This window comes from Canis lupus, chromosome 28 (assembly GCF_003254725.2).
Source record: "Canis lupus dingo isolate Sandy chromosome 28, ASM325472v2, whole genome shotgun sequence".
Taxonomy (NCBI): Eukaryota; Metazoa; Chordata; class Mammalia; order Carnivora; family Canidae; genus Canis; species Canis lupus.
The window spans coordinates 14,604,989-14,632,275 of record NC_064270.1 but is presented as its reverse complement, the minus strand read 5'-3'; the positions used below and the strand labels follow the sequence as shown (position 1 = coordinate 14,632,275).

General features: G+C 38.7%; 1 protein-coding gene and 1 pseudogene across 8 annotated transcripts in view; one reads left to right on the top strand and one right to left on the bottom strand.

Moving 5' to 3' along the window:
- Positions 1 to 27,287, top strand: part of ARMH3 (armadillo like helical domain containing 3) — a 181,807-nt gene that overhangs the window by 98,095 nt on the left and 56,425 nt on the right. The gene's annotated exons all lie outside the window — the stretch shown is intronic.
- Positions 8,952 to 9,374, bottom strand: LOC125753890 (cytochrome c oxidase assembly protein COX20, mitochondrial-like; annotated as a pseudogene).

The window sequence follows — 27,287 nt, the reverse complement described above, 5'->3', positions numbered from 1 at the left end:
ATGTTCTTTGGAGTTTAGATTGTGACAGTGAAAATTAAAAGTGCTTCCACATGCTCAGAGGCCTAAATTTGCTCAAGTGTCATTCTGTTTGCTTTTCACTTGTCTTTCGTGGCTTAGTCATGCCAGTTCTTTAATTGTCAAAGTTATTTGTGTTTAAACAATTTGTCTCTCTCTTCCTGTTTGATCCTTCAAAGAGATTCTTAAAATGCAGCTACTTAGAAACTGCTGTTTTTAAAATTGAAGTATAGTTGACATTCAATGTTATATCAGTTTCAGATATACAACATAATGATTGAACAATTCTATTCATTGTGCAGTGCTCACGATAATAAGTGTAGTTCCATATGTGGTTACTACAGTTTTATTGATTATATTCCCTATGCCGTACTTTTCATGTTTATTTTATGACTAGACATTGGTACCTCTTAATCTCCTTCACCTATAACATCCATCTTCCTACTCCCACCGATCTGACAACTACTAGTTTGTTCTGTGTATTTATTAGTCTGTTTTTGTTTGCTTGTTGTTTTAGTTTTTAGATTTCATACGTGAGTGAAATCATATGGTATTTGTCTTTTTCTGTCTGACTTATTTCCCTTAGCATAATACCCTCTTGGTTCATCTATGTTGCTGTGAATGGCAAGATCTCATTGTTTTTTTATGGCTGAGTAATATTCCATTGTGTGTAAGAGTGTGTGTGTGTATACCAGAAATGTACCCATTCATCTCTTGATGGACGCTTGGTTGCCTCTATATCTTTACCAATGTAAATAATGCTGCAGTAAATATAGGGGAGTGTGTATCTTTTCAAATTAGTGTTTTTGAGAAACTGCTGTTTTTTTTTTAAGTAACCTCCATGCTCAGTGTGGGGCTTGAACTCACAACCCTGAGATTGAGAGCTACACACTGAGCCAGCCAGGTGCCCTGAAACTGCCATTTTTTTATTGGAACACCTAATATAGTTAATGTACAGGGCCCTATATTTGTTCCTTCCCATAGACAGGATGTTCCTTTGTTTTGCCACAGGAAAAATAAAATATTATTGCTCCACCTTTAAAATTCTACTTTGTATAATTGTTGCTTAAGCTGCCTTCACAGATCAACTGGTCCACAAAGGAAAAATACTTCAAGGGGCCAGATGCAGAACTGGAAGGAAAGCATTTGGGAAGTTTTGCTTGAAAGTTTTGCTTGGGAAGTCTTCTATGCAATGGCTTCTCTGCCTTTTGGCTAAGATCAAGTGTTGAAGTCTTCTATGCTAAAGATTTCCTGCCACCACTTAGGAGGTTACCCCAGTGAGTTCCTATATTTTAGGAAGATGTCTGCTGATTGTTAACCTAATTACTCAAAAGAGAAAACGAAAAATGTTAGACTAAAATCTGACCTTCATCTAACTGAACAACTTTCAAGGTAAGTAATTTGAAGCCCTTAAAGAATCTATTCAAGTTAACATCTTGATGCTTTTCCCTTAATTAGCATTTTATTAGCACAAAGGTTCGCAGTCCTGTTTTCTGGTTGCTCACAAAAATAGTGGCTGAGTCACTGCAAATGGGTTTTTCTCCTAGTGTGTAATCTTTTTTTTCTAGTGTGTAATTTTAAAGTGGATAGTTTTAACTATGATTAATATATAAAATGTTTTCTTTATTTGGAATGCATTAAACTAAAGTTTAGTTTTTCTTTGACAATGACTTTTATCCATTAGGCCTCCGGGGCTGACAAGAATGACCTTTTAAGATATTGCTGTGGTTAGTGACTAGGTTGGGATTTGGAATAAGAATTTAGTGCATTTCTGGGATGCCTGGGTGGCTCAGTGGTTGAGCATCTGCCTCTGGCTCAGGGCGTGATCCCAGAGTTCTGGGATCGAATCCCACATCAGGCTCCCCTTGAGGAGCTTGCTTTTCTCTCTGCCTATGTCTCTGTTTCTCTCTCTGTGTCTCTCATTAATAAAGAAATAAATAAAATCTTAAAAAAAAAGAATTTAGTGCATCTCTTTGTAAGTCTTTTCATTGTTTACCTTGTGAGTTTGCCTCTTGTCTCTCTCTTTGCTCCATGATCTTTTTGTTTCAGTGCTGAAGTAGTCCTCCCCCTACTTCCTGCTTATGTGCTTATGTAGCTGTTTTCCTTTACCCTAAAAAAATATTCCCTCAAAAAAAAAAAAAAAAAAAGAGGAGGAGGAGGAGGAGGAGGAAAGCTTTAAATGTACACTGTGTTAGGGAGGCTGGGGAACAAGAATAGCTCTCAGCAGCCTCTAGAGGGGTTCATTGAGCATAGCACCCTTTGGAGCAGGCTGCATATAGAGTTCTGCTTGTCATGGAGAAAAAGCCCTCAGGCGGTAATCAGGGAGAGCACATTCACTATTGATGGCCAGAATTAGGGTTGGAAAGGGAATGTGAGGTCGCAGCCAGGCAGAGTCCCTCCAGATCCTCTTGCCCATGAAGCTGTTTGGGCTACAGAATTTGCCTCTTAGTCACAGTTCTTTTATCTGAATGGATATTGATAAGTTGAAGGGAGGAACAGTTTGATACCAGGCACTTCAGCTGAAGGATGCAACATAGTCTAGTGAAAAGTAAATATGGACCAAAGTAGTCAAATGATAGGTGCAGAGGGATTGGGCTGATGATTCTTGAATAGCAAGAAGTACGTTAAAATAAGCTTCTAGTTCAGTTGTCTACTTAAAAGTGGCAAGACAGGCAGGCTCAGATTATCCCCTGGGTTAGAATTTATCAGTAATGACCTTTCTTCCGTTAATCAGACCCTGCTGATCTCCCATTACAGAGAATGAAAAAGCATTATGGAGATTAAAACAAAGCACCAAAATGAGGCTGTTATAATATTGTTTCCCCAGTGACTGGGAGCATTACGTATTATTCTAATAGTTGCTGTTCTCTAGTCTCTTAAAACTATAGCTAGAAATAAAAAAACACACACTGAATCCCATGTGGCTAATCATCTGTTTTGCCCTAACTTGGTTTATGCTGCAAAGTGAGGTTTTGCATTAGGTCATAGCTGGGTTTGGTGAACTGCAGTGCAGTAAAGTAGTCTTGTTTGAAGAGATTCAGATATTCGTAATGAAATATTAAGATTTTTAGTTGGGGCTGCTGTGATTTTAGGTGAGCGGGACTTTATTTTTTATTTATTTTCATTTTTTAAAAAAGATTTTATTTATTCATGAGAGACACAGAGAAAGAGAGGCAGAGACATAGGCAGAGGGAGAAGCAGGCTCCCTGTGGGGAGCCCAATGCAGGACTCGATCCCAGAACCCTGGGAACACGACCTGAGCCAAAGGCAGCCACTCAAACATTGGACCACCCAGGTGCCCTGAGAGTGACTTAAATATATAAAACCCCCTCCTTCCCTCAATCTGAAACTCCCTTGGTGTCTTTTTCCACTTTGCTTTTTAAATTTTTTAAATTTGTTATTATTATAATTTTGTAAAGTTTTATTTATTGTAGAGAGAGAGCACAAGATAATACGAAAGGGGTGGGCAGGAGAGGGAGAGAATCTAGAGCAGACTCCCTGGTGAGCATGGAGCCATGCAGGGCTGATCTCATGACCCTGGCATCCCTCACTTAATTTTTTTTAAAGAAAATTGCAAGAAAATATACATAACATAAAATTTATCATTTTAACCATTTTTAAGTCTACAGTTCTGTGGCATTAAGTACATCCACATCATCACAATTTTTTCATATTCTTCAGCTGAAACTGCAACAGTAACTCCCTGTTCCCTTCTCCTCTAGCCCCTGGCAATCTCCACTCTACTTTCTGTATTTGTGCATTTGACTACTCTAGGAACTTTACAAGAAGAATTAAACAGTAATTCATCCTTTTGTGACTGGCTTATTTTACTTAATATACTCAAGGTTCTTCCATGTGGTATCATGTATCAGAATTTCTTTCCCTTTTTTAAAATTTTATTTTTATTTTATTTTTAAAGATTTTATTTATTCATGAGAGACACAGAGAGGCAGAGACATAGAGGGAGAATCAGGTTCCTCACGGGGACCCCGATATGGAACTTGATCCTGGGACCCCAGGATCACACCCTGAGCTGAAGGCAGACTCGCAACCGCTAAGCCACCCAGGCATCCCTCCTTTTTTTTGAGTGATTGCAACACCCAGCATGGGGCTTGAATTTACAACTCCAAGATCAGGAGTTCCATGTTCCACTGACTGAGCCAGCCAGGTGCCCCTCCTCTCTCTCTCTCTCTCTCTCTCTCTCTCTCTTTTTTTTTTTTTTTTTTAAAGATTTTATTTAGGCATGAGAGACATAGAGAGAGAGAGAGAGGCAGAGACACAGTTAGAAGGTGAAGCAGGCTCCACGTGAGGAGCCTGACATGGGACTCAATCCCGGGTCTCCAGGATCAGGCCCTGGGCTGAAGGTGGCACTAAACTGCTGAGCCACCCGGGCTGCCCTCTCTCTTGTTTTTTAAGACTTTTAAAATATATCCAGCATTCCATTGGATGTATACCAGATTTTATTTATCCATTGATGGGCCTTTGCATTGCTTCCACTTTCTGGCTATTGTGAATAATGCTTCTATGAATATAGATGTTCAGATCTTTGAGAATCTTTTTCTTCTTTTTGGATATATACCCAGAAGTAGAATTGCTGAATTAAATGGTAATTTTATTGGAGAATCACCATACCCTTTCCCATAGAAGCTGCACCATTTTATATTTCCATCAGTGTTTCACAAGGGTTCCAGTTTCTCTATACCCTGGCTGATACATGTTATTTTCTATTTTTTGATAATAGCTACCCTAATGGATATGAAGTGGTATTGAATTGCAGTTTTGACTTCATTTCCCTAATGACTAGTAGTATTGGTTATTTTTTCATGTGCTTATTGGCTATTTGTCTATCTTTGGAGAAATGTCTGTTCCTGTCCTTTGCCAATTTTTTTTTTAAGCTAGGTTGTTTGGCTTTTTTGTTGTTGAGTTTTAGGAATTCTTTTACATTTGGATGCTAATTTCTAATGAAATACATGGTGCAAATACTTTTTCCCGTGGATTGCCTTTTCATTCTGTTGATTGTGTCCTTTGATGCACAAAAATGTTTAATTTTGATGAAGTCCAGTTTATCTACTTTTTCTTTTGTTGACCATGCTTTTGGTGTCATATCTAAGTAATCATTGCCAATTCAAGTCCTGCAGCTTTCCCATGTTTCCTTCTAAGAGTTTTAGCTCTTACATTTAGGTCTTTGATACATTTTTAAAAATTTTTATTTATTTATGATAGTCACAGAGAGAGAGAGAGAGAAAGAGAGAGAGAGAGAAAGAGGCAGAGACATAGGCAGAGGGAGAAGCAGGCTCCATGCACTGGGAGCCTGATGTGGGATTCGATCCCGGGTCTCCAGGATCGCGCCCTGGGCCAAAGGCAGGCGCCAAACTCCTGCGCCACCCAGGGATCCCAGGTCTTTGATACATTTGAGGGAAGTTTTATATATGGTGTAAGGGAAGGGTCCAGTTACATTTTTTGTATGTGGATATCCCAGCACCCACTTTGCTTTTTTGAGATAATCACAGTTCTGATTTCTTAATTGAAATCAGGCTGAAGGGCAGCCCTGGTGGCTCAGCGGTTTAGCGCTGCCTTCAGTCCAGGGCCTGATCCTGGAGACCCGGGATCGAGTTCCGCGTCGGGCTCCCTGCATGGAGTCTGCTTCTCCTTCTGACTGTGTCTCTGCCTCTCTCTCTTTCTCTCTCTCTCTGTGTGTGTCTCTCATGAATAAATAAAGTCTTTTAAAAAAAAATGAAATCAGGCTGAATTAACCTGATAAGTATAGAAATTGACACTCCACATTTTTTCCGTATGTCCCTATTCTGTTTTGGTTTTTAGGTTTGTTTATTCCTCTGCTTGTTTAAGAGATGGCATAACAGGGGCCCTGGGTGGGCTCAGTGGTTTAGCACCGCCTTCAGCCCAGGACATTATCCTGGAGACCTGGGATCGAGTCCCACATCAGGCTCCCTGCATGGAGCCTGCTTCTCCCTCTGCCTGTGTCTCTTCCTCTCTCTCCCTGTGTCTCTCATGAATAAATAAATAAATCTTAAAAAAAAAAAGAGAGAGAGGGCATAACATAGTGGTTAAGAGCAGGGACTCTATAGAGTTCTGTACTCTGAGTTTAACAACCACTTATTTTGACAAATTCTTTAACCTCTTAGTGCTTTGAGTTTCCTCATGGAACCTGGGTCATTGCTGAGATTATTAAATGACAATATATGTGGAATAGTTGGACACTATTGGAATAGTGTAAATGTATGTAAATATTCATTATCATCTTTTTTAAAAAATTTTTTCTTAATGTGCAAATCTGGAGGTTATACCAGCCTTGGTTCTGATGATCTGCATGGGACATCATTCTAGAAAGCAACTCCTTTCCATATCCAACTTTATTAGTTCCCTTGGCTCTACTCATGTGGACCTAGAGGGGACCAGAAATACAGAATTATATTATTTACAACCTGACATCAAAGGTAACACTGAAACTTAGGCTGTCAGCCTGCATCTTGGCATTATTGTTAGGAAAATAGTTTAGATGGAGAGAGTTTATGTTTTCTATCACTTCCAGCCCTTTGAGAAGATGTCTGACAATGGCTTTATTATTTTATTACTCTGCCTTCTTGACATTATTTTGGTAAAAGAGAATGTGCCCAAAAGGAATATGCATATAACTGAAAAGATACTAATCAATATGTTCTTATCTCTGATTGGAGGGATTATAGGCATTTTTAATTTTTTTCTTACATTTTAAATTTATTAAAAACATTTGGCTGTGGGCAGCCTGGGTGGCTCAGCGATTTAGCACCGCCTTCAGCCCAGGGCCTGATCCTAGAGACCCAGGATCGAGTCCCACATCGGTGCCCTGCATGGAGCTTGCTTCTCCCTCTGCCTGTGTCTCTGCCTTTCTATCTCTCTCTCTGTGTGTCTGTCATGAATAAATAAATAAAATCTTAAAAAAAAAAATTTGGCTGTGGATTTTTTTTAGATGCCCTTTATTTGACTGAAAAAGTTCTATTCCATTCCTAGTTTTTTGTGTTTTTTTTTTATTATGAAAAGGTGTTGGGTTTTGTCAAATGCTTTTTCTGTGTCTATTGGGATGATTATGTGGTTTTTGTTTCTTATTCCATTGATATGGTTATATTATAGTAAGCCACATTTGGTTATGATGTATAAATCTTTTCATATTTTGCTGGTTTCAGATTGTTTGTATTTTGCTGAAGATTTTTGGGTCCAGATATTGCTCTGTAGTTTTTTTTTTTTCTTGTGGTCTTTGTCTGGTTTTGATATCAGTGTATTGGTAGCCTCATAGAATGAGTTAGGGAGGTTGTCTCTTCTATTCAATTTTTTGGGAAGACTAGAGGGTTGGTATTAATTCTTTAAATCTTTAATATAGTTTAATAGTGAAGCCATCAGAGACTGGGTTGTTTTCACAGGTAGTTTTTTTATAGTAATTAAAGGGGTGCCTGTATGGCTTAGTCAGTTAGGTATCCCAACTCTTGATTTCAGCTCAGGTCATCATCTCAGGGTCGTGAGATCAAGCACTGCCTCAGGCTCTCTGCTGGGTGTGGAACCTGCTTAAGATTCTCTATCTGCCTCCTTCCTCTGCCCCTTCCTCAAATTCTCTCTCTCTCAAAACAAACAAACAAACAAACAAACAAAACAACAACAACAACAAAAAAACCCCAAAGGTAATTAAATCTCTTTGCTTGCTATGTAAGTATGTTCAGATTGTCTGTTTCTTCTTGAGTCAGTTTCAATAATTTGTGTCTTCCTGGGAATTTGTCCATTTCATCTAAGCTATTTATTGGCATACGGTTGTTTATAGTAGTACTTTATAATCCTTTTGTATATCTGTAAGGTCAGTAGTAAAATTCTTTCTTTCATTTCTGATTCTGGTAATTTGACTCTCCTCTTCAACAAATCTCTTGTTGGTCTAACTAAAAAGGTTGATCAGTTTTTTCGATCTTTTCAAAGAACCAGCTTTTGGTTTTACTGCTTTTCTTTTTTGTTTTTCTGTTCCTTATTTCATTAATTTACACTCTTTATTATTTTCTTCCTGCTTGTCTTATGCTTAGTTTGCTTTTCTGTAGAAAAAAACCCTTAATGTATTTTTTAAATTATAGCTGGCACACAATGTTACTTCACTTTCAGGTGTACAACATAATGATTGATGAGTCTATATAATATATTCAATAAATTTTACATGATAGAAATAATACAGGGTATATTCTCTGACCACAGTAGAATGAAATTAAAAATCAGCAACAGAAAGAAATTTGGTTAGAGAACATACTTTTGTATTATTTCTGTCACTTAAAATTTACTGAGGTTTGTTTTATGGCCCAGCATATGATCTATCCTATAGAACATTCCATATGTACTTGAGGAAAATGTCTCTTCTGCTGTTGTTGAGTGTACTGTTTTCTAGAGGTCTGTTAGGTTTAACTGATTTATAGTGATGGTCAAGTTTTATAGTCTTTCTAGGCTCTGCGTCTTCATACTGCTCTTCTCTTATCTTAGCTGATAGTCTATCTTCGTTCTATTCGCTTCTCTTCTTATCCCCTTCCCTCCACTCACTCCCTCCCTTCCCTCCCTCCCTCCCTCCTTCCTTCCTTCCTTCCTTCATTCCTTCCTTCCTTCCTTCCTTCCTTCCTTCCTTCCTTCCTTCCTTCCTTCTTTTTTTTTTTTTTTTTTGAGTAATTTTTACACCTAGCATGGGGCTCAAACTCATGACCCCAAGATCAAGAGTCATATACTCTACTGACTGACCCAGCCAGGCGCCCGTCAAGTTTTCTTTTTCTTTGTTGATCTTCCGCCTAGTTGTTCTGTCCATGATTAAAGAATGGGTATTAAAATCTCCCCCCCGTCTTTTTTTTTTTTTTACAACTAACACATACTTTATTTACTTCATTGAAAGCTTAGTGGTACATACAAGGTTTAATAAAGTTGACCTCAGTTTTGTTCACACTGACTCTGGTGAGTTGTATTTGGGTTTTCTCTGCTTGAGACTACTCATTTGCTACTATTGCTATTGGTTTGTTTTCTTTCAGGATCAAGGTGGGTACTTTCATATAAAATCTTATTTTGAATTCCTTCTCTGGCAGTTCTTTCCTGGACTCTTAGCTTTGCATAATTATACATACTTACAATGGAACTAGCATACTAAAGTCAACAAGATAAATCCTCCTACTCCAACATCACATGATCTTCTCATTCTACTAGTTAACAAAAAATGTCCAAGGTCAGCCACAGGAGAGCCTAATGAAACATACAATATTGAATCCCATGCACAGGGAATGTTACTGTGCATCTAAAATTCCTAGGAGCTTAAAGGGCTTCCCCTTGGTGGTTTCACCGTGCTCCAGTGTTGCAGCCATGGGCTCCAGAGCCCAGTTTTTATTTTTGTATTGTCTCTGCCTTCATTTCTGTCATGATGTATCTTTTTTTCACTCTTTTACTTTCAACCTATTTGTATCTTTGAGTCTAAAATAGGTCTCTGGTGGATAGCATATATTTGGATCTTGGTTACTTTATCTAGTCTGCCTTTTGATTGGGTTATTTATTCCAATCATTTTTTTTTAAGATTTTATTTATTTATTCATGATAGTCACAGAGAGAGAGAGAGAGAGAGGCAGAGACACAGGCAGAGGGAGAAGCAGGCTCCATGCAGGGAGCCCGACGTGGGACTCGATTCCGGGTCCCCAGGATTGTGCCCTGGGCCAAAGGCAGGCGCCAAACTGCTGTGCCACCCAGGGATCCCCCCTATTCCATTCACATTTAATGTTGATATAACTGAACTCATGTCTGCCGTTTCTCTTTTAGCTTGCTATTATGTGTCTCATGTCTTTTGTATCCCTCAGTACCTTCTTAACTGCTTTCTTTTGCAAAAGTGAATATTTTCCGGTGTAACACTTTGATTTAATGATTTTTTCACTTATTTTTTTTTTTTTTTTTTTTTTTTTTTTTTTTTTTTAGTTATTTGATTAGTGGTTGCTGTAGGGCTTGCCATATACATCTTAATTTACTGGAATCAGAAACTGTTTAGATTTATACCAACTTAATTCCAGTGAGATACAGAAATATCACTCTTATGTAGCTTTAAATAACATACACATGCAACATTCACTATAATAAACTTTATTTGCCAACATGTATACTGGAAAGAAGAATCTCATGTATTTCCTGAGAAAGTAAGGATGCCTTAGAAATAGGGCCCTTGGGGCACCTGGGTGGCTCAGTGGTTGAGTATCTGCCTTTGGCTCAGGTGGTGATCCTGGGGCTCTGGGGTCGCAGGCTCCTTGCAGGGAGCCTGCTTCTCCCTCTATGTCTGTCTCTCTCTCTTTGTCTCTCATGAATAAATAAATAAAATCTTAAAAAAAAAATAGGTCCCTAATTTTGTTCACTTTATCATGTCTGGAGCTAAGACTAGGTAAAAGTGGGGGGAAAATGTATTTAGAGTTTAGATACATTTTGTGAGAGATTTTCTCACATGTAGGTGTTAAACACAGCATTCTAGATCCTGCTCCATTCTTTGGTGAGCTACTAGCCTACAGCTCAAAATGTATAGAGAGCTCATTGGCTCCTGATGCTTGCATGATAAGCTTTGTAACAAAGAAAGAGTACAGTACAGAAGTAACAACACTAGTTGGTAAACACTTGTTTTGGAGGTATATAATTTTAAGAGAAGTACTTTGATGTGGAATGGATGAAGGAGTTGTTAAGTGTGTTCATTTATGTCTGGAGTCAGTGTTGATTTATGGAAAATATTCTTGTCCTGTGCCCCATCTTTTGCATCTCATTTTCTCCCACCAATGTAGGGGCTGCTGACTGTGGCCTATTTTTGTTGGCTCAGATAAGGGACTATTTCTGGAGTATGTCTCCTAAGAGAAAAGGAGTCAACCTTGAGCTCAGCCCTCCATCCTGAATCAAGCTGCTAGAGTATAAAATAGAAGGACCTGCTTAGTGGGTTCCAGGTACATGCTCTGAGAGTGTTAGTTGAGGCCTTCCAGATGTGGGCTCTTATCTTTTGTAAAGGCTAAGTTTTTTTTTGTTTTGTTTTGTTTTGTTTTTAAGATTTTATTTATTCTTGAGACAGAGAGAGGCAGAGACACAGGCAGAGGGAGAAGCAGGCTCCACGCAGGGAGCCCGACATGGGACTAGGATCACGCCCTGGGCTGAAGGCGGAGCTGAACCGCTGAGCCACCCAGCCGCCCAAAGGCTAAGTTTTTATAGGATTGTGAATAGCCAACTTGAGGAACCTTGTAATGGTGAGTTAGTTGGAAAAGATCTTGTACATATATCTGGTGACCTTACTTTGAATATTGTTTTGGAAAACAATTAGTCTTTTTGCTTGTTAATTACATTGATATTTTTCTTCCTTAATGAATTATGTCAAGTACTTGAACATTTTGGAGGTGGTTTGGAGGGACAGTCTTTGTGACGGAACCAGTGATATTAGAATAGCTGCTTCCTGGTGACTAGAGGTAATTAAGAGTCCTGGGCCTTGAGGTAAGTTGAAAGGGCTTGAGTCTGAGGAGATAGTTGCAGACGAAATTGCTGAGAGCACTAAAGAAGAAATATATGATTGGCAGTTTCCATTAAAGTGTTCTAGCCCTTGGTCCCAAGTGTATGAGTGAATGGCCCCCATGGTAGGAGAGCAAATTCTCTCCTCTCTTTTTAGGTCCACAGTCTAACAACATTCTTTGTTTCTGTGAATGTGTATCTACACAGCAAAGGCCTTTGGTTTGAGTTTGTCCCACTAGTAGTTAATTTGGTCTCATACATATAATTTTTTTTTCATACATATAATTTTTTTATGGTGTGGTAAAATAACTTTAGGTTTTAAACTTAGCATTGACTTTTTTATGGGTATCTGAGAAGAGCCATCTGATGTAAGTCCTTTATTCTGCTAATCTTTTAATCAGTAGATCCCACCCTATGTTTTTGTCAGTTATTAGGTAAGCATCCAAAACCTGGAAAGAGAGAGATTCAGAGAGAGAATGAATGAATGAGAGGAAGTTTGGTGTGTTTGTGTGAGATTGACTTGGGATCCTTTCTTTAGAAATCTCTGAATTTGGGGGTGACTGACTGGCTCAGTTGGGTAAGTTCCGACTTTTGATTTTGGTTCAGGTCATGACCTCAGGGTCCTGAGTCAGGATCTGTGCTCCGTGCAGAGTCTGCTTATTTCTCTTCCTTTGCTCCTTCCCCTCCCCGCTCTCTCAAATAAATAAAATCTTGAAGAAGAAGAAGAAGAAGAAGAAGGGGGGCGGGGGAGAGGACCTGCCACCTCTGGTTTTAGGGGCATTTCTTTGTTCTTCTGTTTCTGTCACCACTGCTTCTTTGTCTTTATAATTGTTTCTAAAAGCTAGGACTTGAGAACCAGAGGAGCAGTCAAGGTGACCTAGAATTGCTTCTTTCTCTGTCTTCATAGGTCATAAGGCGTAGGAAGGGTCATGAGGAGCAGGAAGGGGCTAGAGTCCAGCAGTCCAAAGCCTGTTATTCCAGGGGTTTTGCTTTTTCCCAGCCAGCTCCTCTCATCTTCTGGCTCTCTGGAGATGGCCTGCTTTGCTGGTATAGCTGTCCTTGGTCCTTTAGGGATGAGCTGCTCCCTAATTATTACTGATCTCGAGGTAAGACAAAAACTTTCATTTTCACCTGAGAAAAGGTTGATTTTTTTTTTCTTCCTCTTCAAAAGGGACTCTTGCTGGGAAGTACAGACACTTAATCATGACTTAATTCACAAATGCTGGTTTCTAATTGTAATTTCTATAAATCCTAGCCACAAATGGGATCAGTAGTCATAATTTAGGTCCCTAATTTCTTTCCTTGCATCCCATATCTAGGGCACTAAAACAAGTAGTCTTTTTAAATTGTGGGCAGTTCTTCATCTTATCCCTTAATTTTCCCTCTCCGTTTTTTTCTTTCCCAAAAGTCATGCTGGAACTTTGGTCATATAACTTAGGTATTTTAACCACATAGAACACGTTGGATTGTTAATCTGCTAGTAGGTTAAGGAAGCCATTACTACTGGGTAGCAATATATTATCCTGTCAGCAAATGCAACAGACATCTCTTCAGCAAATGAAACTTTAGCTTTCTTTGAATTATTGTGAACAAAAAGAGGAGTGTTTTTGGCTCATGAGAGTGTAATCACTCTAAATCCTCAGATTTATACTAGAATGCCAGGTACCATACCTCCTCTTTTCTGTTGGACTTTGATCTTGCAGATTATGAATGCCAGGATCATAGAACCTTGAAAGCTGAAAGAACTGAAGAGGTCATCTTTGGTCTCCTTCCCAAAGCATAAATCTTACTTGTTGGGGTCATGTCCAACTTCTCCTTGAACATTTAGTGAAATAGTGCTTAATACTTAAAGTTATAGGGATAGCCTCCCCTTGAGGAGCCTGCTTCTCCCTCTGCCTGAGTCTCTGCCTCTCTCTCTCTCTCTCTCTCTGTGTGTGTCTCTCGTGAATAAATAAATAAAATCTTAAAAAAATACTTAAGTCTATAGACTTCAGTTTTTTAAGTGATGAGAATTTTGGGGCACTTAGCTGGCTCATTTGGCAGAGGGTGCAACTCTTAATCTCAGGACTGGGATCCCTGGGTGGCGCAGCGGTTTGGCGCCTGCCTTTGGCCCAGGGCGCAATCCTGGAGACCTGGGATCGAATCCCATGTCGGGCTCCCGGTGCATGGAGCCTGCTTCTCCCTCTGCCTATGTCTCTGACTCTCTCTCTCTGTGACTATCATAAATAAATAAAAGTTAAAAAAAAAAAATCTCAGGACTGTAAATTCAAGACCCATGCTGGGTGTACAGATTACTTAAAAAGATAAAATCTTTTTAAAAAATGATGAGAATCGGGGATCCCTGGGTGGCGCAGCGGTTTGGCGCCTGCCTTTGGCCCAGGGCGCGATCCTGGAGACCCGGGATCGAGTCCCACATCGGGCTTCCGGTGCATGGAGCCTGCTTCTCCCTCTGCCTGTGTCTCTGCCTCTCTCTCTCTCTCTGTGTGACTATCATAAATAAATAAATAAATAAATAAATAAATAAATAAATAAATAAATAAATAAATAAATAAATAAAATTTAAAAAAAATGATGAGAATCTATTCTTTATGTTGGAATCTTCCTCTTTATATCCTGAACCTTTAGATGCAAGACCAAAAAACAGTACTCTCTCTTCTACCTACTAACTTCTTCAAAGGACTAAAATTAAAATGTATACTCCTGTTTTTCTGTAGTATCCTTTCTTCCTTCAATGGTTCATATGTCATGGTTTTAAAATCTTTGGCATACTATGATTGTCTTTAGACATATTCTAACTTTTCAGTTTATCTTCTAAAGTATGGTGTTAGACCATGCCTTGTAGCAAATAAGCATTTAGTAAATGTTTATTGAATTCAATAACACCTAGAACTGGATCCAGATATGGTTTGAGTAGTTTAGATTAATGGGGTATTCTTAGCACCCAGGATCTGAACATGTTTTATTTGCAGGTTCCAATTGCATTAGTTTTTCAGCAGCTGAATTGTGTTGGTCCATAACAAGCCTAGGCCCCACTAAAACCTTCAAATCTGCTTGAAGTGGTTTGCTGTCAAGCTAATTCTCTCTCATCCTTAAATTACTCAGTTGGTAGTATTTTGAGTGGTGGTGGTGGTGGTGGTGGTGATTTGCTTGTTTGTTTTATTTTTTTTTAAGATTTTATTTGTTTATTCATGAGAGACACACACACACACAGAGACAGAGAGAGAGAGAGAGAGAGAGAGAGGCAGACACACAGGCAGAGGGAGAAGCAGGCTCCCCAGAAGGAGCCTTATGTGGGACTCAGTCCCAGATCCTGGGATCACGCCCTGAGCCAAAGGCAGCCACTCAACTGCTGAGCCACCCAGGCATCCCTGTTTGTTTGTTTTAAATATTTATTTATTTGAGAGAGAGAGCATGTGCGCATGCACAGGGGGTAAAGGGGGGAGGGAGAAGGACAAGCAGACTCCATGCTCAGTGCAGAGCCCAATGTGGGGCTTGATCTCATGACCCTGAGATCATGACCTGAGCTGAAGTCAAGAGTTGGACCAGACACCTAGCCAACTGAGTCCCACAGGTGCCCTGTTTGTTTGTTTTAATGCTACCTGTTCATTATAGAGATTTTAAACCATACAGAAAAGTGCAAAGAACAAAGTAAAATCATTTAAAATCTCAACATTCAGAGCTACTGTTACTGTATTGGTGAATCTCCTGAACATCTCCAGTTGATCTTTTCTTTAAACTAACCTAAATGAAACTCTTTATCCTTATTAAATATGTCTTGTTCATCATTCTAGCTTATCAGGATATTTTTTCAGTCCTGACTGTGTCATTCTATGTATTGGTTTTCTTTTACAGCTTTGTACCATCAGCACATTTGATAAATATGCCTTCTAAATTTTTGTCCAGATGCTTTGATCTAATCCTGACTCTGTTACTGATTTGGTGGATGATTTGGGAATAATTTCTCCCCTTTCTGGGTTTTGGCTTGCTGCTCTTATATAAAATGGCCTCAAAGACTGAAAAAAAAAAAAAAAAAAAAAAACCCTCCTTAAGAATCAACTGCAAAGCTTTTGGTAAAGAATAAATTTGTGAAGAAAAAACTGTGGGTGGAGAATCATCAGCCAGGGCCAGACTAGAAAAATAAAATCCTTTTATAGAAAAATCAGGGATGAAAACCTTCACAAGAATGGTTCAAATCTTCCTCTGTCCTCCTACTCTCCTAAAACCCCAGGAGGGGATTTACTAGTTGAAATAAACTACATTAAATTAAATTAAATTATTAAAAAAGGAGAAGAAGAAGAAGGAAAACAAAATTGCAGCAAGCATTAGTTCTTATATCAAGAAATTAAAACCTAACAGAGAACAATGAAGAGGCAGTTTGGAGTGAGGTCAGGTGGGAGGGCTTTACTGAGACAGAAGATGCTCCTCTTTACTGTTTTCTCTTTTAATTAGTAGTAGGCTTGGTGGTCACAGTAAAGCATCTTCTGAGTTGGGGTCTGTGGGGAGAGAAGAGTGTGAAACTCCCTGCTGCCTGCTCTTTCTCCTCTAAACAAGTCCTGCCTCATGCATTGCATTTCCCCTGGGTTCTTAAAGAAAGGTGTGTGATCATCTAAAACTGAAACTGAGGCAGCATTTTAAGCAGGCAATTAATGACATGGTAAGAATTTTTAGCTTCAGAACATTAATTGTTAAATGAATTGTGTCTGCATTTTACTGTCATTTTATTGTGATACCAGCCTAATTACAAATGTAATGTTACATAGTGGAAGATAATAAATAATAAGCAGAATTATGCAGTGATCAGACTTCAGGAATTTCTAACATTGAAGAAAGATTTTCTCCTTAAATTGTCTCTTGCTGTTCTTTTTATGTAGGCTTTGATTAATTTTACCTCCATTATACATTTCTCCCTGGGGCCCAGATATTGTGCATGCTTTAGCAAAGTGGGCTCCTATTGTAAGAGGTTTAATGAGATTTTTTTGTTCTAATTGGTTTCTATATAATTTTTTTTAAACCAATAACATGTGAGTGGGATGTCAAATACAGGGTGTGATAATACATTTTCAATGCCCTGTACACCGAAGAACATTAATTTTTCTCTCATTTGACATTATCTTCATATGATGAAAATTCTCAATCTTTTTTTTTTTTAAGATTTTATTTATTTATTCATGAGAGACACACACAGAGAGAGAAGCACAGACACAGGCAGAGGGAGAAGCAGGCTCCATGCAGAGAGCCTGACATGGGACTCGATCCTGGGTCTCCAGGATCATGCCCCAGGCTGAAAATGGTGCTAAACCACTGAGCCACCCAGGATGCCCAGAAAATTCTCAATCTTAAGCAAGTTCCAGATACACTTGGTTTTCATTGGTCTCTCCTCTCCTGCATTTTTGTTGGTGACACCCCTGAAAAGGCAGCAGGATTACCTATCTACCTGTAGTTGGAACTCAGTCTGGGTACAAGGGTGTGGAAGATTTCTGACCAGGGTTTTGACCATACATTATCTTCCTAAAGGGGTAATTTACTAGTTGGGATTCAAACAGGGATGGATTAAAATCTGTTTCTTTTGCCCATTTAACCAGAATTAATTTCCTACTTAAAAAATGTGAACTATTTGATAAATTCTAGAGTACAGTATTAGTATATACTTATTAAAAAGCTTGATCCTAAGATGAATATCTGTAAGCCACTCACTCACCTTAGTACATATAATGTTACCAACTCACTGAAGTCCTGGGATTGAGTCCCGTATCGGACTTCTTTTTCTTTTTTAATTATGTATTAAATATGGTAAAATATGCAAAATCATAGGTGTGTAATTGGACGGCTTTTTACATATGTATATACCTATGTAATAACATCCAGATCAAGACTTATAGCATTTTCATTACTACAGAAAGTCTCCTGACTCTCCTTTTCCCCAGAATTATGCGCTTTTCTGTCTTCTTTCATCATAAATTAGTTTTTCCTGTTAAGTTCTTTTTTTTTTTAATTTTTAAATTTATTTATGATAGTCACACACAGAGAGAGAGAGAGAGAGAGAGGCAGAGACACAGGCAGAGGGAGAAGCAGGCTCCATGCACCGGGAGCCTGACGTGGGATTCGATCCCGGGTCTCCAGGATCACACCCTGGGCCAAAGGCAGGTGCTAAACTGCTGCGCCACCCAGGGATCCCCTCTTAAGTTCTATATAAACAGAATCATGTAATAGATCCTCTTTTGTGCCTGTCTTCTTTTTTTTTTTTTAATTTATTTTTTATTGGTGTGCCTGTCTTCTTACGCTCAATGTAATGTTTTTGAAATCCATCGACTTTGTGTATATTAGTTCATTCCCGTTTTAAAAAATTTAAACACTTTTAAATTGTAGTAAGAAAGATATGAAATTTACCATCTTAACTGTATTTAGGTATATAGTTTGGCAGTGTTAAGTGTATTCACATTGTTCTACAACAGATCTCCAGAGCTTTTTGATCTTGTAGAACTGAAACTGTATACACATTAAACAACAGCTCTGCAAATTCCTCCTCCCCCAAGTCCCTGGCAACCACCATTCTACTTTCTATTTCTATGATTTTGACTACTTTAGGTACCTCATATAAGTGTAGTCATATTTGTCTTTTTGTAACTGGTTAATTTCACTTAGCATAATGACCTCACAGTTCATTCATGTTGGAGCATGTAACAGGATTCCCTTCATTTTAAAGGCTAAATAATATTCCATTGTATGTATGTATAAATCACATTCTGTTTATTTGTTTGTTGGATGCTTGGGTTGTTTCCACCTTTTGGCTATTGTGAATAATGTTGCTATGAACATGGGTGTGCAACTATCTACTGTTTAGTAGTTCATTCTTTTTTATTATTGAGAAGCATTTTATTATGTAAATATACCACAGTTAATTTATTCATTCTCCCCATTTATCAGTTGGGTTCTCTAAGCCTCTAGTTTTATCTTCTATGTCTCTTTCTCTTGCTTTCTTCCCTGTGTTCATTCGCTTCACTGACTCCCTCAACAGCTGCAGAATAAAATTTAAGTTCTGTAGCATGGTGTACAGTTCCATTCCTTTTTTTTTAAAGATTTTATTTATTTATTAGAGAGCACAAACAAGGGGAGGGGCAGCAGGAGAGCAACAAGCAGACTCCCTACTGAGTGGGGAGCCTAACACGGGGCTCATTTTGAGGACCCTGAACCCCCCCGGACACCCCCAGTTCCATTCCTAATATGCTTTTTGGACTCTCTGTCCTCATCACAGCTATGCCAGACCTCCCAGAGTTCTCTGGACAGACTGTTTTATACTCCTGACTCTATGTATACATACATACATTTTCTCCCTGCCTTAGATGTCATTCCCCAACTTGTAAGCTTACCTCCTGAAATAGTACACCTTGATCATTGCTTCATCCATAGAGCCAGGGCTAGCTGTACTATAGTGGTAGCTGTCTGCTTGTTTGTCTTCTTTACTAGGCTGAGAGCTCTTTGAAGGCAGGCAGCATCCATGTCTAACTCAGTAACACATTGCCTATTTTCAATGAATACCTGTTGAATATAGATCTACAAACAGACTTCTGCTCTCTTAGACACATGGGTATTCATGATACTGGCTGGGCCTGATCTGGAATGGGCTGTGAGTAATAGTACTTCAATTACTGTAAGGATTGATAGAGAGAGCTCCTAGGACAATTCAGAGACGCATTTCAGAGAATCATTGAACAAAAAATGTCAGTCACACTCTCCAAAAGAGAAATGGACTGAAAGGCAGAGTGGAAGAGTTCAGAAGCAAGTCATAGGTGCAAGCCAGGGATAATAGAGCAAAAAGGTTTGGAGAGGAGGGTAAGAGTTAAAATCTAGAGGAAAATGCCTGGGCCAAATAGGATATCTACAACAGCTTTTCTCAAGTTGTGAGCACAGTCACAGTGAAGTGTGAAAAGCATGACTTTCTCTGTACAGTTGAATAAGTATTGAACGTTTCATGGGATCCAGCATTGAAGGTCAGGCAGGTCAGTAAAGAGAAAACCACTTTGATGCAGCCAGCAAATTCCTGGGACTTTGTCAGGTGCTTTAACTTATAGGAGTTTGCTAGAAAAAAAAAAAAAAGAGAGAGAGAGAGAGTCCTTCAAGACTAGTACATGAAGGAGGGCAGCCCAGGTGGCTCAGCGGTTTAGCGTTGCCTTCAGCCCAGGGTGTGATCCTGGAGACCTGGGATTGAGTCCCATGTCAGGCTCCCTGCATGGAGCCTGCTCTCCCTCTGCCTGTGTCTCTGCCTCTCTCTCTCTCTCTCTGTGTCTCTCATGAATAAATAAAATCTTAAAAAAAAAAAAAAAGACTAGTACATAAAGGAAAAAAAAGTCAGAGATGGGAATATTAAAGGAAAGACTTAGAAGTGCCATGAACTTCATTGGCAAAGAAAAGCGCAGTTCTTCTAGTCTCAAATACAGCCAAGCAGAGAGGGTGGCTGGGAAAGAGAAGGTATGAAGATATTTTCTTGTACCTTCTTAGCTAGTGTGTATCACTCTGTCTTTGAAATTTGAGGCCATTCAAAAAGTCATCCTGTTGATATTCTTCAAACTGGTGAAGCTGTTGGGGCTGAGGGAAAATGGTCATTGTTTAAAGAAGGAAGGAAGGACTCAAGATTTGAGTTAAATTTCACTGCATTGATATGTGTACCCCCCCCCCCTTTGCTTGTTCTGAGAACAACAGCTCTGTTTCCCCCTGTTGTCAGTTATTGAGAATCCTCTCTTTGAGTTTTGATAATATCTGTGACCCATAATTGTCACTCCTAATGCTAAGTGTTTTCTTTCATGAGTCATTTAGCCATTATTTATAGGCTTTCACTAAACTGACCTAGATTTAGAACTCTTGCGGTTAAGACCTCCATGCCTATTGATACGTAACCCTTAGCTAACCCTTAGCTATTTGGGCGCTCATGGACTGTAATTTGATTTGAAAAGCTCAGTGTTCTTTTTCACTAGGAATCAGTGTTCTACTAAAGCTGACAATTCATTGTCTCCTGGATAATTTTGAGTCAGGATAACAAATTAGAGTTTGGGATACATTACAGATGATAAATGTGACTTCCTTAAAGGGAAATCCATTTGTTTTGCTTAGTGTTTCTGTGATTAATTACTTGCCAGATTAAATTGCTCCATAAAAATGCATAGTATTTTATTTGATTGCTCTTCATGGTGATTAATTAGGCCATAATATTGCTTTGTATGTTAATTATGCTGACATTTTTTTTCTCTTCTTAAGTTTAATTAATACGGCATATATTTGAAGGATTGTTTTTGGGATGGGATACTTTCTTAGGTAGAACAAAGCCCTGTGTAGCTTTTAGGCTGATATTAGAGGGTAATACCCTCAAAAGGTAATACCTTTTCTGTGTGCTTTCTCTTGATCCTTGTCTGTATCTGTGAATTGTTAAAAGTACACTAACTGCAAATGAGTCAGGAAAAGTTCTGTTTGGTTTTCCCGTAATTATTAAAGGTGAGATACTGAAGATGATTGGCTCAATTGAAAAGTGTTAAGAATATAGAAGAGAAGCTACTGGTGCAAGATGTGCTATAAAACAAGTGTAAAAGTAAATGGTAATGTGTGGGGGAAGAAAGAGTTTGTTTCTTAGGATGCTGCAGGGTGCCAGTAAGGAAATTAGGCATATTTAACATTTTTATTAATGATCTAGGGCCGATGTGAAAAAACAACAACAAAAACTGTCAATGAAGTTTGTAAGTGATACTGATTTGGAGATGTTTCCTGCACCCAGGAAGGCAGAGAAATTATATAGATGGAAGAGAAGCATCAGAGAAACAGTATCATAGCTATTCTGTTGGGAAAATGCATTATCTACTTTATAAAATTGCATACATAGAACCTGGCAGATGTTTTCAAAAGTGGATCATCCAGCAATCCATTCCTAGATACTTACCCAAGTGAAATGAAAACTTGGATTGAACAAATGTTTACAGTGGCTTTATCCATACATTCTTGAAAACTGGAAACAGCCCAAATGACCCTCAACTGAGGATTGAATAAACAAACTGCTATCCACCAATATAATGAAATACTACTTAGCAATAAAAAGGGAAGAACTACTGATGGATGAGACATGATGTATGGGTTCAATTGCATTATGCAGTATGAAAGAAACTTGACTCAAAAGGGTATATGTATAGCGGGGTGCCTGGCTGGGTCAGTTGGTGGAGCGTGGGACTCTTGATGAAGGGTTATAAATTTGAGCCCCACATTGGGTATAGAGATTACATAAAAATAAAATTGTAAAAAAAAAAAAAAAGCTACATAGTGTATGATACCATATATATGACTTTCTGGAAATGGCAAAATTGTAGGGACAGAATTCAGATCAGCAGGGGTTGGAAGGAGGGGCACAGAGGAATTTTTTGGGTGATGGAACTGTTCTGTATCTTGATTGCAGAGTTGATTACACGACTGTGTGCATTTTTCAAAACTTGTAGATTGTACATTAAAAAGGGTAAATTTTACTATATGTAAATTATATCTTAGTTTAAAAATTAGGAAAAATATGTCTTCACAAGGAAGGATAGGAAATTCAACTTTTGACCATCATTACCATACTTTATATGTGACAACTTTTTGAAAATAATTTGAGTAACAGGAGCTAGAATTGGAGGACTTGGATTTTCTTCATTGCCTCCAAATTCCAAGCATTTTCATTTATTTTTGAGTGGAAGCAGAGGGAGATTGGGTGTGGGTGGTTTTCCTTAGGTGTTAGTATTATGTAAACATGTATCCAGTATTTGGTAATATAATTGTTTTGAAAAGGAAATCACAGGTAAAGACCTCTTACACTTTGCCAATAGCCATTAGACATAGATAAGAAGATCATTTCCCCAATTTTAAGGTTGTGTGGATTTAGTTTTAGTTTTTATTTACTTGTTCTATCTGGGCCCTCCCATTTTTGAATTGGTGAAAGACTCAAATAGTGCTCAGAGATGTTTCTGTCCCAGAGCTAACCTCAGAGACAACTTCTACACCCCTTTGCTTTTGGACTGGAACAGAAAGCTTTGTCATACTACGGGTTTTAGAAAGCAGGTTTGTACAATGTCAGGGACCTAGGTGAACCACAAGTGCTAAATCATTGCTGATAGTTGTGCCTTTTTTCTCCCTCTCCCCCATGTCTCCAGTGATCTGAACTGTGTGTATAATGCTTGCTTCTCATGTCCAACTTGGAACATCTCCTTGAATGCCAAACTATTCAGTATCTATCTATTCAGTATCTCTAAAAATAGACCAACGGGGGAAATTATGTAGTAGTAGAAATTATTGGTGGTAGTAGTATTGCATTCCTTATAGCAATAATATTCAGTATAGCTTTGTGGTTGCAGCTTAGTGTACTAACTCCTGAGTACCCCTGAGCAGATCGAGCAGATTACATTTAGCAAAATGCTGATTCCCTAAGTGACTTACTGAGCAATGTCTCTGGGTCTTTCAGTGTTTTCAGCTGAATGATTTTCAGCACTGGGCCTGAAGGGGCTGCTATGGCCCCCAACCAAGACCCCATCTGTTAAAACCTTATGTTGATTTGTACCCCTATTTTAAAAAATCTATCCCTTCTTCTCCTAGTATGATAAATAATGCAGATATACTAGATGAAATCTACTATTGTAGCAGAACTCTAATCATTTTGCTCAGGGTTGCACAAAATTAATTTAATCAGAAATGGGATTTTCTCAAATAGCCATCTATATCAAGTAGCTTATTGTTTTCTTATTCTGGCTAAGCATGTTTATTAGTACTTACAGGGTGTAGCAGGTAGCAGTTATTAAAACACTGTAATTAACCTGGTTTTCAAAAAAGGAAAACTTTTGATAGGGAAAGAAATTATAAGATGACGTACAAAATTTTTGACTGGATAAATAGGTGATAATGAACACTATGAGATAGGGGCACCTGGGTGGTTTAGTGGTTGAGTGTCTGCCTTTGGCTCAGATCATGATCCCGGGGTCCTGGGATTGAGGCCCGCATCAGGCTCCCCATGGTGAGCCTGCTTCTCCCTCTGCCTATGTCTCTGCCTCTCTCTATGTCTCTCTCATGAATAAATAAATAAAATCTTAAAAAAAAAAAAGAAAAAAAGAAGAAGTACCATGAGATAAAGGCTGTATCAGCAGTATATCATGTTTTTATTGTATTTTTATGCCCTGTCCAAAAGGGACTTGTGGAGTAATTTACTGACTGCAATGATAGACCCGTAGCACTTCATCTGGGTGGTAAATACAGGTTTATCTTGGCTAACTCCTAATTAGTCAGTGATTATTTACTATGTATTTCCTATGTATCAACTCTGTGCCCTTAGATCCTGACCTGCATTATATAGATAGTACCGCATGGCAAGACTTCATAGGGTAAAATGCCATTGCAGTGAAGTCTTTAGAAGAACATCCAAAGACCCAGGTACAGTCAGTTGTACCTGAGATAGAATATGACCAGGGTAGCTGTGCTCCCACTGTAGCTCCTTTGAAAAACTCCAAGAGATGACAGATTACTACTTACCATCATTATTTACTTCCAGTGTTCCCTCTGAAGAGACTACATCTCCCATCCAAGTACTAACCAGGCCCGACCCTGCTTAGCTTCCGAGATCAGATGAGATCGGGCGTGTTCAGGGTGGTATGGCCCTAGACTGAAGAGACTACATTGAGCACTAAAACAAACAGGAGTGTTGAGCACATTTACCTGCTGGAGTCTGGGGCCCTTTGACTTTCTTTAGTCAGGATGAACATTCTTCTTCCTGACTTTCTCAAACAAGGGCTTTCTCATGGAGCAGGGAAATCCCTTCCCCCACCTCTTGAGTATCCTTCCAGAGATAATTTGTACATGTAGAAGTATGTTTTGTTTTGGGATTTTTGTTTATAGTCATTTAAGAAATGCAAAATCTGACATCTAACCCTGATAAAAATTCTCAGCATACTAGGAATAGAAAAGAGCTTCCTTAAGCTAATAAAGAACATCTATGAAAAAATTACTGCTATCATACTTAATGGTGAGAGACTGACTGCTCTATCCCTAAGATTAGGAACAAAGGGGGAATGTCTACTCTTTCCACCTCTATTCACCATTGTGCTGGAGATTCTAGACAGTACCGTTAGGCAAGGAAAAGAAATATAAGGCATCTAGATAGGAAAGAAAGACATAAACTGTCTTGATTCTCAGACAACATGATTGTCCAAGTAGAAAACCTGATGGACTTTACAAAAAGCTGCTAGAATGAGTGAGTTTATCGAGGTTGTTTCCCCCTTGGTAGTAAATTCCAGAGATAAAGTTTAGTTGAGTTGTAATTTTCCCTGCTAGTGTCAGCAGCAATCCATCAAATATAGCGTTAATTTATTCACTAAAGACTACACATTTTGAAGAGAATTTCAGCCTTTAGTGTTTTTAACTTACCGGAGCCCCATCATTGTAGTGGCTTTTATGTTGAAATATAGACCACAGGAGGAGCAAGTGGATCAGTAACAGGGGAAACATTGCAGCAGGGTCTAAACAGCATGGTCCCGGGGTGCCTGGGTGGCTCAGTTAGTTAAGCATCTGCCTTCGGCTCAGGTCATGATCCCAGGGTCCTGGGATGGAGCCCCCAAGTCAGTCTCTCTGCTCAGCAGGGAGTCTACTTCTTCTCCCACTGCCCCCACCTGTGCGCCCTCGGTCTCAGATAAATAAAATCTTTAATTAAAAAAAACTGGCATGGTCCAATATAAGTATATTATAAGCCACATATAACTTTATTTTCCAACAGGTAAAATTAATCTTAATAATGTTATTTACCCAGTATTCCCCCAAGTTGTTGCAACAAATAATTAATACAAAAATTATTACTGAGATATTTTATGTTTTATATATTTTGTTTTATATATTAAGCCTTTGAAATCAGGTGGATATTTTACACTTAAAGCAAGCACATTTCAAAAAAAAAAGCAAGCACATTTCAATTCAGATGATATATTTTCATTGGAAATATTTTATCTATATTTAGATTTCATAGAATTTATAGTTGAAAAAGTAGAATCACATACCCAAGTTATACCTGAGATAGAATGTGACCAGAGTAGCTGTTCTCCTAAAAGTTTTCCAATAACTAAATTGAGTACCTAAAAATCATGTCATTTTTTAATTAAAAAATAATAATAAAAATAAAAATCCTGTCCCTTTAACATTTGCATCCACATTGATAAAACTGGTTCCTTTTTTATAGAACTTATTTGACTTCAAAGCTACATCTGTCCAGATTAAGGAAGTTTGTTAACATCAAATTCAAAGAGGTATGGCATAAATAGTTACAGCAGTTCTAAATTTATCAATATCAAAAAAGCATTTTCAAAAAATTTTCTTGTAGTTTTTGCCGCTGGTTAGTGCTGTCAGTTAAAATTAAAATTAGAATCTCGTCCATATTGATTCACGTTAGAAAAATGTGTTGGGGCACCTGGGTGGCTCAGTCAGTTAAGCATCTGATTTTTTTTTTTTTAAAGATTTTATTTATTTATTCATGAGAGACAGAGAGAGAGAGAGAGGCAGAGACACAGGCAGAGACTCCAGCACAATGATGTCTTTTGCTCCCTGCATGGAGCCTGATGTGGGACTCGATCCTGGGTCTCTGGAATCTGGCCCTGGGCTGAAGGCGGTGCTGAACCGCTGAGCCACCTGGGCTGCGCAAGCATGTGATTTGGCTCAGGTTGTGATCTCGGGGTCCTGGAATCAAGCCCCCAGGGGAGCTACCTACTTGGTGGGAAGTCTGTCTTCACCCTCTCCTGCTTCCCCTCCCTATTCATGCTCTCTCCATCTCGCTCTCAAGTAAATAAAATCTTTTTAAAAATGAGTTTATTATTGACCTTATGAAAAATTTCTATTTTAACATAAATACCTGGCCAGATAGGTCACAAAATAAGCTTTTCCTTTTCTTGGAGCTTCAAATTCAATTCATTAATTTAAAATTTTTAAAAAGCTTTTAATTATTGAATAGTTGGCAAGCATTCTTTTGTTTCAAAAAGATTTTGAGTTGAAAACAACAGTATAGTAAATCTTTTTTGTAAACCATCACCTAAACCAATGAGGATTAGCAAAGAATTCACAATGATTACATTCATTGTCATTAAATTCTCTCAGCTGTTTCACAAACTGGCAATGTTCATAGCTTTTGCAGGTATATACTAAATGATTTTAGCAGCTATATTCATGACATTTATAGAATCTGCTTCAGAAAAGTATGCACAAATATTTTTCATTTGTACCATGCAGTGGAATGAGCAAAGGGGAAATTTCAGTTTTGTTTTAAAAAGACAGGGGCGGGGGATCCCTGGGTGGCGCAGCGGTTTGGCGCCTGCCTTTGGCCCAGGGCGCGATCCTGGAGACCCGGGATCGAATCCCACATCGGGCTCCCGGTGCATGGAGCCTGCTTCTCCCTCTGCCTGTGTCTCTGCCTCTCTCTCTCTCTCTCCATGACTATCATAAATAAATAAAAATTAAAAAAAAAAAATAAAGACAGGGGCGGAACACCTGGGTGGCTAAGTGGTTGAGCATCTATCTGCCTTTCGCTCAGGCAGGGTGTGATCCCGGGATCTGCGATCGAGTCCCACATCAGGCTCCCCACAGGGAGCCCGCTTCTCCTTCTGCCTGTGTCTCTGCCTCTCTCTCTCTCTCTGTTCTCTCTGTTGTGCCCAAGATTGCGAATCCAAGAAACCAGCAAGGAGCCGACACCGATGCAAATACACGAGGGTTTATTTACAAGCTCGAGCTTGGGTCCAAGT